This window comes from Panicum hallii, chromosome 4, assembly GCF_002211085.1.
Source record: "Panicum hallii strain FIL2 chromosome 4, PHallii_v3.1, whole genome shotgun sequence".
Lineage (NCBI taxonomy): Eukaryota > Viridiplantae > Streptophyta > Magnoliopsida > Poales > Poaceae > Panicum > Panicum hallii.
In genome coordinates, this window is record NC_038045.1 from 49,989,054 (window position 1) to 50,001,954 (window position 12,901).

Sequence of the window (12,901 nt, forward strand, 5' to 3'; positions counted from 1 at the left end):
GTCGGCAGGGGGGAGCATGGTTTTCGATGTAAAACCAGAGGTTCTTCCACCCAGGGAGGTTGGAGGGGAATCTATATGCAAGGTATTTTTCGCCGGCCTGCTGTCGCAGTTGGATGCCGGCGCCCCCTACCACAGCGAGTTTTTTCGTGGTTGGCTGGGGTTTCACGCGGAAGAGGAATCGAAATAGATCCCAATGGGGTTCAATTCCGAGAAATGCTTCGCAAAAGTGGATGAAAATGGAGATGTGGCAGATGGAATTCGGGTTGAGGTGATGGAGCTCAAGCCTGTAGTAGTAAAGAAGGCCGCGGAAGAAAGAACAAGTGGGGAGGGCCAATCCCCGTTCGGCAAAATGGTAGAATGTGACGATTTCATCGACATTCTCCATGGGGAAAGGTTCACGGAAAGAGGGGCGCCAGTTGACGAGATTTTTCTCTTGCAGCAACCCCTCGGAAACAAGTTTTTTCAGATTGTTGAGGGAGCACTTACTGTGTGTCCACTCCGCGGTTGTTGGTTCCGCATCCTTCTTCATTCCCTCGATCTCTGACTTCTTGGACGTCATCTCCGATGCGCCGGCCACGAGATGCTCGGGGGCTGCGGGGAGAGGGCGGGGAGGTCGGGGTGGGAGTTCTTCTTGGGGGAAGGCGGCGGCGCTTGGTTTGGATTGGGGAATTTGGTGGCTCTTGATGGAATGCAGATTGAAAGCGTGGTTTTTTCCTACAGTTATCGCGGGGTTAAATAACCAGCGGAGTGGGGGAAAGTTACTGTTCCGAAGGTCAAGAGTCGTTTCGTGGACTATTCCGAAGATGAGGGGTCATTTGGTGACCTGATTAGATTGCGTATTTGATTAATCATTTTTTCAGGGCAAATTAGCCCGAAAAAAGGGGTTTTTCGAATCTTTGGTCTAATTACATCATTTGTACCATCGCGTCGGTCTCCCCTTAACGTGTCATTGTTTAGCCTGTATGCCATGATTTTTGGACCCTTATCTCCAACTTTGTGGGATTTGGATTCAAGGCTCGGGGGCTGCGGAGTACGTGGCATCGACTACTTATTTTTCAACTTTCTTTGAAGGGTAAGGAGGACTACAGACAAGTGGGACCCTCAGCCTGATTCTCCGATTCAATCTAAGGCTCGGGGGCTACTCCATATGGAGTGCGATTTTGCAATCGCACGCCATATCAGAAATAAAATTCGGGGCATGAGCACCTCATAGCTTCGATGCAGCCAAGCAAGTACTCGAAGAAGGGTTTCAAGACGAATCATCAGAAAGAAGTCGAAGATTGCTTCGAAAGTACTCGATAAGCCTACAGTACTCAGCTACGAAGAGCTCGGGGGCTTGTCAGACCCGGGGCCACCGGGCTGGGCACGTTACGAAGTTTAAGAGATTAAGCCCATCTTATCTCTTATTCGTTTTGTTTATCTCTTGTTTATCCTGTTTAAATAGGAGATAGAGCTAACCAATACAGAGAGGATCTACTTGAGATCAGTTCTGGTGTGATCCCTCGGGGGGGGGGGGGGGGGTTGGTTAGCATCTTTGTAACTCTGACCTCTCGGATATATAAGGGAGGTCAGGGACCCCCCTCAAAACAGAAGATCATTAGGTCATTCTACACAGAAGGCAATACAAACCATACAGGACGTAGGGTGTTACGCTCCGTGCAGCCCGAACCTGTCTAAGTCTTGTGTTCCTTGCACCTTCGAGTTCCTGATCTCGGCGTCCCCTCACCCAAAACATACCACCTTGGGTATATCCCTCGGTGGGCAGCCGGTTAAACACCGACACGTACTTCCCATTCTTGAACTTTGCGTAGACGCAATTGTTCTCGATATTTTCTTTAAACCCGAATTCTTTTATTGTTTTATCGAACTTCAAGTACCACTGTCTTGAAACTTGCTTTAGCCCATAAATCGATTTCCTCATACGGCATCCCAATTTTTCTTTACCTTTCACGACAAAACCTTTCGCTGTGCCATGTAGACGGTTTCATCTAGATCCCCGTTCAGGAATGCTGTCTTCACATCCATCTGATGTAATTCTAGATCATAATGACCTACAAGAGCCATTATGATTCTGAAAAAATCTTTACATGAGACTGGGGAAAAAGTCTCATTGTAATCAATTCCTTCTCTTTGTGTGTATCCTTTTGCCACGAGTCGTGCTTTAAATTTATCTATATTCCCTTGGGAGTCATATTTGGTTTTGTAGACCCATTTGCAGCCTACTGTTTTGGCTCCTTTAGGAATTTCCTCTAAGTCTCATACTTTGATGGTACTCATCGATTTTATTTCATCTTCCATGGCATTAAACCATTTCGACGAATGTTCATTTCTCATGGCTTCTTCAAATGAAGTGGGATCATCCTCCATTTGAATTTCTTCGCTATTATAGACTTCATAGTCATCAGAAATAGCGCGCTTCCTTGTTCTTTGAGGTCTCCCATGGGCCTGAGCCTGCGGTGCCTCATCTATTTGGGGCTGCTGTTGCTCCTCTTCTTGTGCGGCAATGGGCTCGTCAGGAGCCTGATGAATAGGTTCCACTTCCTCATTCATCGTCACCACAGAAGGAGCCACTACAGGTGTTGGCATCGCAGTGACTTGCACTGGCGGTGCAGACACAGCGGGCAGCGGGAAAAAAGATTCCTGAATCACGGGATTGGGTGTATACACCCGCTTCTCCTCAAGATCAATTTTCCTTACTGTGCCGCTCCCCCGGATCATTTGATCTTCAAGGAAGACTGCGTGTCTCGTTTCTACAAATTTTGTAGATCTATCTGGACAGTAGAAACGAAAACCCTTTGACCTTTCTGGATAGCCAATAAAATGGCAAGATACCGTTTTGGAATCTAGTTTTGCAATGGTCGGGTTAAACACTTTTGCCTCAGCAGGACTCCCCCACACCCGCAGGTGATTCAGTGAGGGTACTCTTCCTGTCCATATTTCATACGGCGTTTTCGGCACCGATTTACTTAGAACTCTGTTGAGAATATGAATGGCGGTTTTCAGGGCCTCCATCCATAAACTCATTGGCAATGTAGAGTAACTGATCATGCTTCGCACCATATCCATCAGGGTACGATTGCGTCTTTCAGCCACTCCGTTCTGCTGAGGTTCGCCCGGCATCGAGTACTGGGCTACTATGCCTTGCTCCATCAGGAACTTCGCAAAAGGTCCTGGGACTTGGCCATATTGGGTATGTCGACCTTAGTATTCCCCTCCACGATCGGATCTTACGATTTTAATCTTTAAATCGTGTTGATTTTCTACTTCCGCCTTGAATATTTTAAATTTATCCAAAGCCTCCGATCTTTCTTTAATTGGATATATGTATACATAACGGAATAATCGTCTGTGAATGTTATGAACGAGTCATAACCAGCCACACTCTTTACATTAAACGGACCACAGATGTCTGTGTGAATTATTTCTAATACACCTGTGCTCCTCTTAGCATTTTTCTTTATTTTCTTAACAAATTTGCCTTTTATGCATTCAATGCATTGTTCTAATTCAGAGAACTCTAATGGAGGAAGAATTTCATTTTTAATTAATCTCTCTATTCTCCCCCTCGAAATATGGCCTAAACGACAGTGCCATAATTTCGACGACGCTTCTTGAATTCTCTTCCTTTTTCTATTCGCGAGTGTAGACGAGAATACATTCGCATTGTTATCGCATACGGAATACACACTTTCGCGTAACGATATCAAATAAAGATCATTTTTTCTGAATGCAATGGAAATAACTGTATCATTACATTCGATCAAACACCTGCCATCTCCAAATAGACAGGAATAACCATCTTTGTCCAGGCGAAACACACTAATTAAGTTTCTGTGTAAAGAAGTGTAAAGAAGGAACAAATAAAACATCTCTAAGAACAATAATGAAGCCAGTGTCGAGTTCCAAATGAATGTCTCCTACTGCTTCAACATCTGCCTGAGCTCCATTTGCCACTCTAACTTGCTTTTCGCTTCTTTGAGTGGTTCTCGTCGAATGGAATCCCGGCAACGAATTTGCAATATGAACAGTTGCTCCTGAATCAATCCACCAAGTGATTTTTGAATATTCTATATACAAGGATTCATTTACAAATGAAATAACGTTCTCACCTCTCTTCTCCATGATCATCTTTAAATATCGGTGACAATTCTTTTGTAGTGACCCCTTTCTTTGCAGTAGAGACACTGATCCTTCTCTACTAGAGCCTGTCCTTCCTGCGGTCTGTGTTGAGAGCTTTTGCCTTTAGAGGAGAAAGAAAAATTACTCTTGAAATTGGTATTTTTCTTCTTGTTTACATAATTTAAAGATCCGCCAGTGGTGGATCTTATTCTTTCCTCCTCCTGAACACACATCGCAATGGTCTTTTCAATGTCCCAAGTATTTGGTTGGGTGTTGTAATTGACAACAAACGTGTCAAACTATTTTGGTAACGAAGCGAAAACCAAATGGACAATGTGATCCTCCTTGAAGGCAAGGTTCAATGACTTTAGCTTGTTATTCTGGTTGACCATGCGATGGATGTGTTCCCTTATGCCATCACCATTATATCTTTCTGAAACCAGTTGTTTGATCAACTGGGTTGCATATGTCTTTGAAGAACCAGTGTACTGGTTCTTTAATTTTTCAAGATATTCTATGACGGTGGCACAATCTGGGATTGAGCCCATAATTGCAGGCTCAATCGTATTCTTTACCACTGCCAAACACTTCTTGTTGGCAGGAAACTATTTTGCATAAAGCCTCTCATAATCTGCTCTTGCTTTTTTATAAGCAAGCTCTGTTTGCTTCCAAGAAGCATCTGTGTCTGTGTCCTCTCTCTCAGGAGGCACAGGCTCTTTGGGAGTCGGTGTAGTTAGGACCCAATCCAATTCACCCATGATGAAATATAGATCCAGCTTTCTGTACCATTCATTGTAATTGTCTCCCTTTAATTAATATTAATATTAAGATACCATTGTTAGACATATGGATCGGCTACTGCATTGATTAGATTAGGATATGCTCTGTTTAATTGACTTAATCGGGTAACAGAGAGGGATAGAGAGATAGACAGGGGAGGGGCACAAGAATACCTTCGTGCCCTAGGGCGGCGGCTGACGCAGACGTGCCCGCCATGGTGATGTAGTGCGGGAGCTCGGGGTGGTCCGGCCGTAGGCGTTCGCGCTCGCGGTGGCCGAAGGTGCAGTCGCGTCCGTGGGCTCGGGGTCGAGGCAGGGACGCCGAAGATGGCCGGAGTGGAGCTTCCCGCCGCTACCGCGCCAAACTAGATCGGCTAGGGTTTAACTGTAGGTGGGGTGGCGGCGGCCGGTGATTCTCGTGATCCGAGCCGCTGCCCCCACCTGTCCTTTTATAGCGCGGCGCGACGGGGGCCCACCAGCTAGAGATCAGCTGGGACGCCCCCGATCAGGGCGCGGAGGTGAGCTGGCCCATCGGGCCCGTTGGGGTCCGATGGTCTAGAGAGATCAATTCTAACAGAGGCTACTTAACAAGGCTGGAAGATTACGTTTAGTCAACTCTGTGCTAACTTCGATACCAACCTATTACCTCACAGTATTCAGATTGCAAAAATGGGCAATTAAGAAAATTGTTAAGCTGAGGAGAAGCTTCTTATGGAAGGGAGCAAAAGAGGCAAACGGGGGCACTGCTTGGTGAAATGGAGTAAAGTAATGAAGCCAAAGAACTTTGGAGGGCTAGGCATCTTGGACCTAGATCTTTTCAGTAGGGCCTTAAGACTAAGATGGCTGTGGTACGAGTGGGTCTCTCCTGAAAAACCTTGGGTAGGCACTACTCCACCAGTGAATGCAGTTGACAGGCAACTCTTTCGGGCAAGCACGATTGTAACCTTAGGTGATGGAGCTAAAGCAAGTTTCTGGCGGTCCTCCTGGCTGAATGGACGGGCGCCGATGGATCTCTTCCCTGACTTATTCAAGCTAGCATGGAGGAAGAACAAAATGGTCAAGGAAGAGGTGCACAACCAAAATTGGGTCAGAGGTTTGTGGCGTATGCAGACAGTTGCTCAAATGGCAGATTTCATCAAGCTTTGGGATTCAGTACAAGAAGTTCAGCTGACAGATGAACCAGATAAGATAACTTGGAAATGGACAGCACATGGGGAGTATACGTCAAAGTCAGCCTATAATGCACAATTCCTAGGGTCCTACAGTCAGTTTCATGGAAACTCTATTTGGAAGGCAGACTCCGAGGGCAAACACAAATTTTTCACTTGGCTTTTGGTGCAATCCAAAATTCTAACAGCAGACAAGCTGATGAGTAGGCAATGGCCCTGCAACCCTGTATGCTCACTTTGCAATCAGGAGCAGGAAACGGCTGCACACCTTGTTCTGCATTGCAGCTTTGCAAGGCAGGTGTGGGAGAGAATGGAAGAGTGGACGCAACTAGTTCGGCTTCCAGAAAATGGGATTGAGATAGTTGATTGGTGGCAAAAGGAGCTCGTTCAACTGCCAAAGAAGACACGAAGACTGAAAGCTGCCATGATGATGTATTGTGCATGGAACCTCTGGAAGGAAAGAAACAGGCGTGTGTTCGGGCAGAAGGTCAAGAACCCGGCAGAGGTGATGCAGGAGATCAAGCTTAAAGTGGACACTCGGAAATTGGCTTGCGGAGGGCCAGAGTTATCTTAGTTATTTATGCATTGCAATTTATTTTCAGTTCATGTGAGACCGCTCTTTTATGTAATATCAACTACGTAAAACACTATCCTTACTTCTCCTTCATTTATTCTCCTTCCTTAAATGATAGAGCAGTGCTCCTGCTAGCTTTTCAAAAAAAAAGTATCACTCCGTTTGCCGCGTGGATTTATTTGATTTTTACTTACGAATACTGCTACCACCTACCAATAAAAGCATGTGAGTGCACATCGAATCGTCGTTTCTCAATTTGTCAAGAGGAACAATTGTTCCACTTTAACAATTTATTTGAACAATTGTTCCGCGTGAACGTTTAATTTTTTTTAAACGTGGAACAATTTATTTATCAAGCTGGAATAATTGTTCCACTTTAACAATCAATTTGTTTTACCTCCGCAATTCCAGCTAGAAAAGAAATTGTTCCACCAGAAGTGAAACAAAAATGTAAGAATAAAATTTACTTTTAGAAATAGGAAAAGAAAAAATGAGAAAGAGAAAAACAAATTGAAAACGCACCAAGAACTAGCAAGTGAAACGCCGGCGCGCTGACGGAACCTGTCGAATGCTACGGCGAGTGGGTGGATACGAAGCGACGGCGATGTCTGACCCTGACCGTGCTGCAGTTAGTTTCAGGCGGCTCCACGTTTCAGGCCGATGTGTTGCTACCATTTTGCCTGATTTTGCCGGGGCTCGAAACTGCAGCGCAGAGAGAAACAGGATTCTGACCTGGAAACGAGTAGCATATCACTATATTGTAGTTATCTTCGGCTTGGCACAGAGGCGTGAGCACGCAAACGGCTTTGCAAATTGGGAACATGCAGCAGTGAAGATTGATTGTGCATACTCAAAATTCAGTAAATAAAGGGTGCTCGATTCTCTGCCAGGAAGAGCAGATCTCTGATTCCAAGTCCTTGAGCACATGTGATCAGTGATCTAGAATGCTTAAAGACTAGGATCTGATATAATGTGATACCAATCTCTACTTTGTCAAACATCTCCCATAGTCACTTTCGATGTATCGGTTGCAGTTGTGCATAAAAGGACCAGGCTAGGTTATCACAGTGTTGACTGATATTGACAGATCAATAAGTGGTTGTCACCCAATACAGATGAAGATACTATACAACCAATGTTACTGTGCAAAATCTTGAAGCATTATTATGCTTTCACCAGTTTTAAAGTTCTGAAGCTGAAATTACGATTCAAACCACTTCCAGACGTGTTGACTTTTCAGAAGTTATCAGAACAAAAGCAGTGCTACCAATTCTCATCTCATTGTATCCAAAGCAGCAATAGTTCTGATTTCTGAAGGTGAAGAGATGAATTGTGACATTGTTATCAGAAACCTTGCTCTCGTATTCTTCTATTGTGCATCAATATTTGGGTGCCGCAACTCCAAAGCCACTGAATTCACAAAGGAAACAGGGTTTAGTAAACTAGGTAGGAAGCAACGGTGTTGCAATTGTCGCAGCAGTGCAAGATAAGCTGTTCAGCATCAACATCAACATCAACATATCGGTTGACAAGTGAAAATTTTGAAATTTTGGACGGTGATCCAAGCAATGGCACAGCTTAATTTTCTGAACTGATGTGGGAATATCTAAATCCAATAAGCTCTATATTCGGACTATTCTTAGTAAAAGATACTGCAAAGCCCAAGAGAAATGCAAATGAACGACAAAACCTGAAACTATTTATATCAATCTACCCCTGCTTATGTATCGCTTGTTTTAGATTAGTCACCACCAAACAAACCATACCATTCTCCCATACGCATGACTAAAATAAGAAATGAAAATCCCAAGAAGAGGATGTAAACGCAAACAACTATACATTCAAAACTAGAGAAAGTCTCTGAAAATATGTGAGCTATAGCCTAAACTAAACGGTAGGCAAGTTACTTTTACTACTGTCATCTGTACAGTACCACGATTTTCTGAACATCTGCCATGCAGAAACAAATTTATTGATCTACAGCAAATTCAAGACCACAGAACTTCCCTGAGCATATGACCAATTATACTGTGTTTTGAAGTTAGTGTACCTACTGTGGTCTCATTAGCATGGTCAACTGAACCCCTTTCATGAACAGAGAAACAGATAAAAGTTGCTGAACAGACAACTGAAAAAAACTGCAAAGTTCTCACCTGGTGACCCTGTTGTGAGGACAAAGATGTCCATGGGCTCCTCGCAGCGAGGCAGGTCGATGACCAGAGGGGTCCGCCGACCATAGATGCCTGCTTGCACGCACACCGTGATGCTGAAGTTCCCTTCGTCGCCGATGAAGTTGGGTTCGTCCAGAAGGTACAACACCCTGCAAATCAGGAGGTACACGGACCTGCCGTAGAACTGGAACGTGGCCCAGCCGTGCTGGTTGAAGTGGCCGTGATCATTCACCCGCACGTACCGGATCGTCCGCAGCGGCTCTACGCTGGGCTGGGCACGCCAGGTGAACAGGCTGATTATGCCGGGTCCTCCTAGATTCTGTTGCAATGGTGGCAGAGTAATGTTTAGGAAACCAAAACAAATAGACAGCAGCAGCAACTGAATGAACGAATCTGAATACACATCGACGAGAAAGAATTCTTGCAGAATCAGAACTTCAGAGCGACAGGAGTAGTAATCTTGGCACAAAATGTACCAAGAATAAAGTATTACAGCCTGAGCTTCAGTAAATTCAGACTATGGCAACAATGCAGTTATCAGATCGAGCAGTTCTTGGAGAGAATCTACGCAAAAATGGAACATACAGGATTGGTGTTCCAAGTAGTAACCCGTTCATGGAATCGATAGGTTCGAAGAATCATTCTCCGCCCAAATCAAATGCGAGGAGCCGAGGAGCGCAAGAAGGAACTCACCGTATTTGGAGTTGGAAGGACAGGCGGCGCCTGTGTCGTGGGGATCTCCTCGACCATCCAATGCATCATCGTGCTCCTTTCGCTGAAGCTGCCAATGTCATCATCGACGGTGACGCAGGTGTGCCAGCGGCGGTACCTGCCGTTGGCGCGGAGGCTTCGGGCGAAGCCACGGTGTCGCAGGACGACGACGCCGTCGCCGGCATCGCCAGCCCCGATGGCCCTCCACATGACGGCGTGCAGGTCCTCCTCGTCGTAGTCGCGCTGGACGGCGCGGCGGCCGCGGAGGCCGGGCGGCGGCTCCATGGCGGGCGAGAGCGCGAGGTACCGGCCGTAGGCGGCGCTGCAGAGGAGGACGTAGTGGAAGTCGCCTCGCTGGACCAGGTGCACCCGCCACGCCGCGTTCAGGGATGCGCGGCGCGGGCTGAGGGAGACGCCCACCCCATCCTCGTCGGCGTAGAGGTACGCGCCGCGCACGAGGCTCCGCAGCCGCACGTGGATCCCGTCCGGGAACCGATCCATCGCCGGCCGCCGATGGTGGTGGTGCGCGGCGGCGAGCGGCGGAGCGCGCTGCTGCGAGGGGGAGAGGAAGAGCCGGGGGCGGAGCAGGCAGGTGTTCGTTGCGACGGTTTCGTTTGGGCGCCGAGGCGGCCATGCGGAACGTTTCAAGGCGAGGCCAAGTCGGTTGTCGCCGTGACGTGCCGCCCGTCCAATGACAGGTGGGCCAACGTCTGGGCTTAGAAACGATCGAGACGGCCTTCCAAAAAAATTAAACAAATATGCATGAGAAAAAAAACCTAAAGCACAGTACTATTTTTTAAACAAGTAGCTTCGACAGTGATTAGCCCTGCGAAACTAAAAACATTTAGCAAAGCCCAGAAAGAATTAAAATCAACACCATCATATTCTCTTAGATAATGAAAAAATAAGTAGGCATCGTCCTCCCCGTAAAGAAGGGATCAATCCACTATCGCACGGGATGAAACAAATAAAACATCAAATCCAACATTAAAAACTAGTTATTAAGCTAAAAGGTAATTCATGGGATGAAAGGAATGCAATCTATCGCCAATGTCAACAAAGTTCGACACGCTCGGATTATCATCTCCCTCTGGTGTTCACGGCGTTGCAACTGAGCCCAATGCTGGAGTTAGTATCATATGTTCTTGAAGCCCATAATAATAATATTAATTTTGATCTTTTATTTAATTTACTTTTTGCAAATTCTATGTAATAATTGACACTATTTTCAATGCAACTTAATAGGATGATATTTTATCAGCTAAATCACTTAAAATGTGATTTATATCAATTATATGTGGTATCGTAGAATCGTAATCGTATGGAGCCTTCGTGCCCTACATGATAAATGAAAATTAAGATACTAGATTGGATCTGTATTATTTTGGCTTGATAAGATCGTATTCTAATATTTCAAGATATGGATTGGCATCCTGGTAAATAATGAACCTTGAAGTCCTTACCGATCATTTTCCCTTTAATTAACTCTCGTGCCCGAGATTGCGTCAATTTTATTGTATACTACACTGCAGTAGTACTTCGTTTTTATTTACATGTCGTATTAGGTTTCTCCTAAGTCAAAACTAGTTAACTTTGACCAAATCTTATACTATCCAACGTATGCACTATCAATATAAATTTGATATTGTAAATGTTAGTATTAGATTCAATAAAATAAATTTGATATTGTAAATGTTAGTATCAATGTATACTTTATGATGGTCAAAGTTTGTTAAATTTAACTTAGGATAAAAATAAAAACATAGGGAGTATAGAACAAGTTTTTTACTGTGAATGTTCTATCAGTAAACAGGATTGGTTGTTTTCGAACAGTTCCAGAACGAACTTGTCAGTTTTGGCTTAAAAAAACTTGTCGGTTTTGACATTAAAGAAAAATTTATCAGCTTCTAGCTTTGTGCTCGGGGACCTCGGCGAGTTGTCGTCGTAGAGGAGGGCCGTGATCGAGGCGTGGCCGGCCATCTCCAGCGGGCCCTGACGACCTGGCGTCAGCGCAACAGAGAATGGGCTCCGTAAGAAACACACAGAGCACGCCGGGGCCCAGTCTATTCGAATTTCGAACCGCGCCAACACCAACACGGCCCAACCGAAGTACCCTGCATAGCTACGGGCACTGTCAGCGCTGATAGTTAGCTTAGACCATCTCCAGCAATATTACCCATCTCCTAACCCATATTAGGGAGAATCCTATGGGACCCACAATTTATCCGAACTCGGTCTGTCCTCCGTTTCCAGCAGTGTCTCGGTTCGGCCTCCCCATCCGGCCGGCGGCGCTCGCGGCGGTTGGTTCCCGCGGGCGGGCGGAAGAAGGCGGAACAGTCGCCGGCGGGCGGAAGAAGGCGGAAGCTCACGGCGTTGCAACTGGGCCCAATGCTGGAGTTAGTATCATATCTTCTTGTTTGATCTTAATCGGTCCAAAGCGCCACGCTCCCGCTAAGGCTAGGCTTGCCCATCTTGAAGCCCATAATATTAATTTTGATTTTTTATTTAATTTACTTTTTGCAAATTCTATGTAATAATTGACACTATTTTCAATGCAACTTAATAGGATGATATTTTATCAGCTAAATCACTTAAAATGTGATTTATATCAATTATATGTGGTATCGTAGAATCGTAATCGTATGGAGCCTTCGTGCCCTACATGATAAATGAAAATTAAGATACTAGATTGGATCTGTATTATTTTGGCTTGATAAGATCGTATTCTAATATTTCAAGATATGGATTGGCATCCTGGTAAATAATGAACCTTGAAGTCCTTACCGATCATTTTCCCTTTAATTAACTCTCGTGCCCGTGATTGCGTCAATTTTATTGTATACTACACTGCAGTAGTACTTCTTTCATTTATATTTACATATCGTTACTAAGTCAAAGATAATTAACTTTGACCAAATCTATAGAAAAATATAGCAATAATTATACTATCCAACATATGCACTATCAATATAAATATGATATTGTAAATGTTAGTATCATGATGCATTCAATGAAATAAATTTGATATTGTAAATGTTAGTATCAATGTATACTCCATCATGGTCAAAGTTTATCAAATTTAACTTCGGACAAACTAATACAATATGTAAATAAAAGTATAGGAGTATAGAAGATATTTTTTACCGTGAATGTTCTATCAGTAAACAGGACAGGATTGGTTGTTTTCGAATAGTTCCAGAACGAACTTGTCAGTGAAACCTTGTCGGTTTTGACATTAAAGAAAAACTTATCAGCTTCTAGCTTTGTGTTCGGGAACCTTGGGGAGTAGTCGTCGTAGAGGAGGGCCGTGAACGAGGCCTGTAAACTGGTGGCCGGCCATCTCCAGCGGGCCCTGACGACCTGGCGTCAGCGCAACAG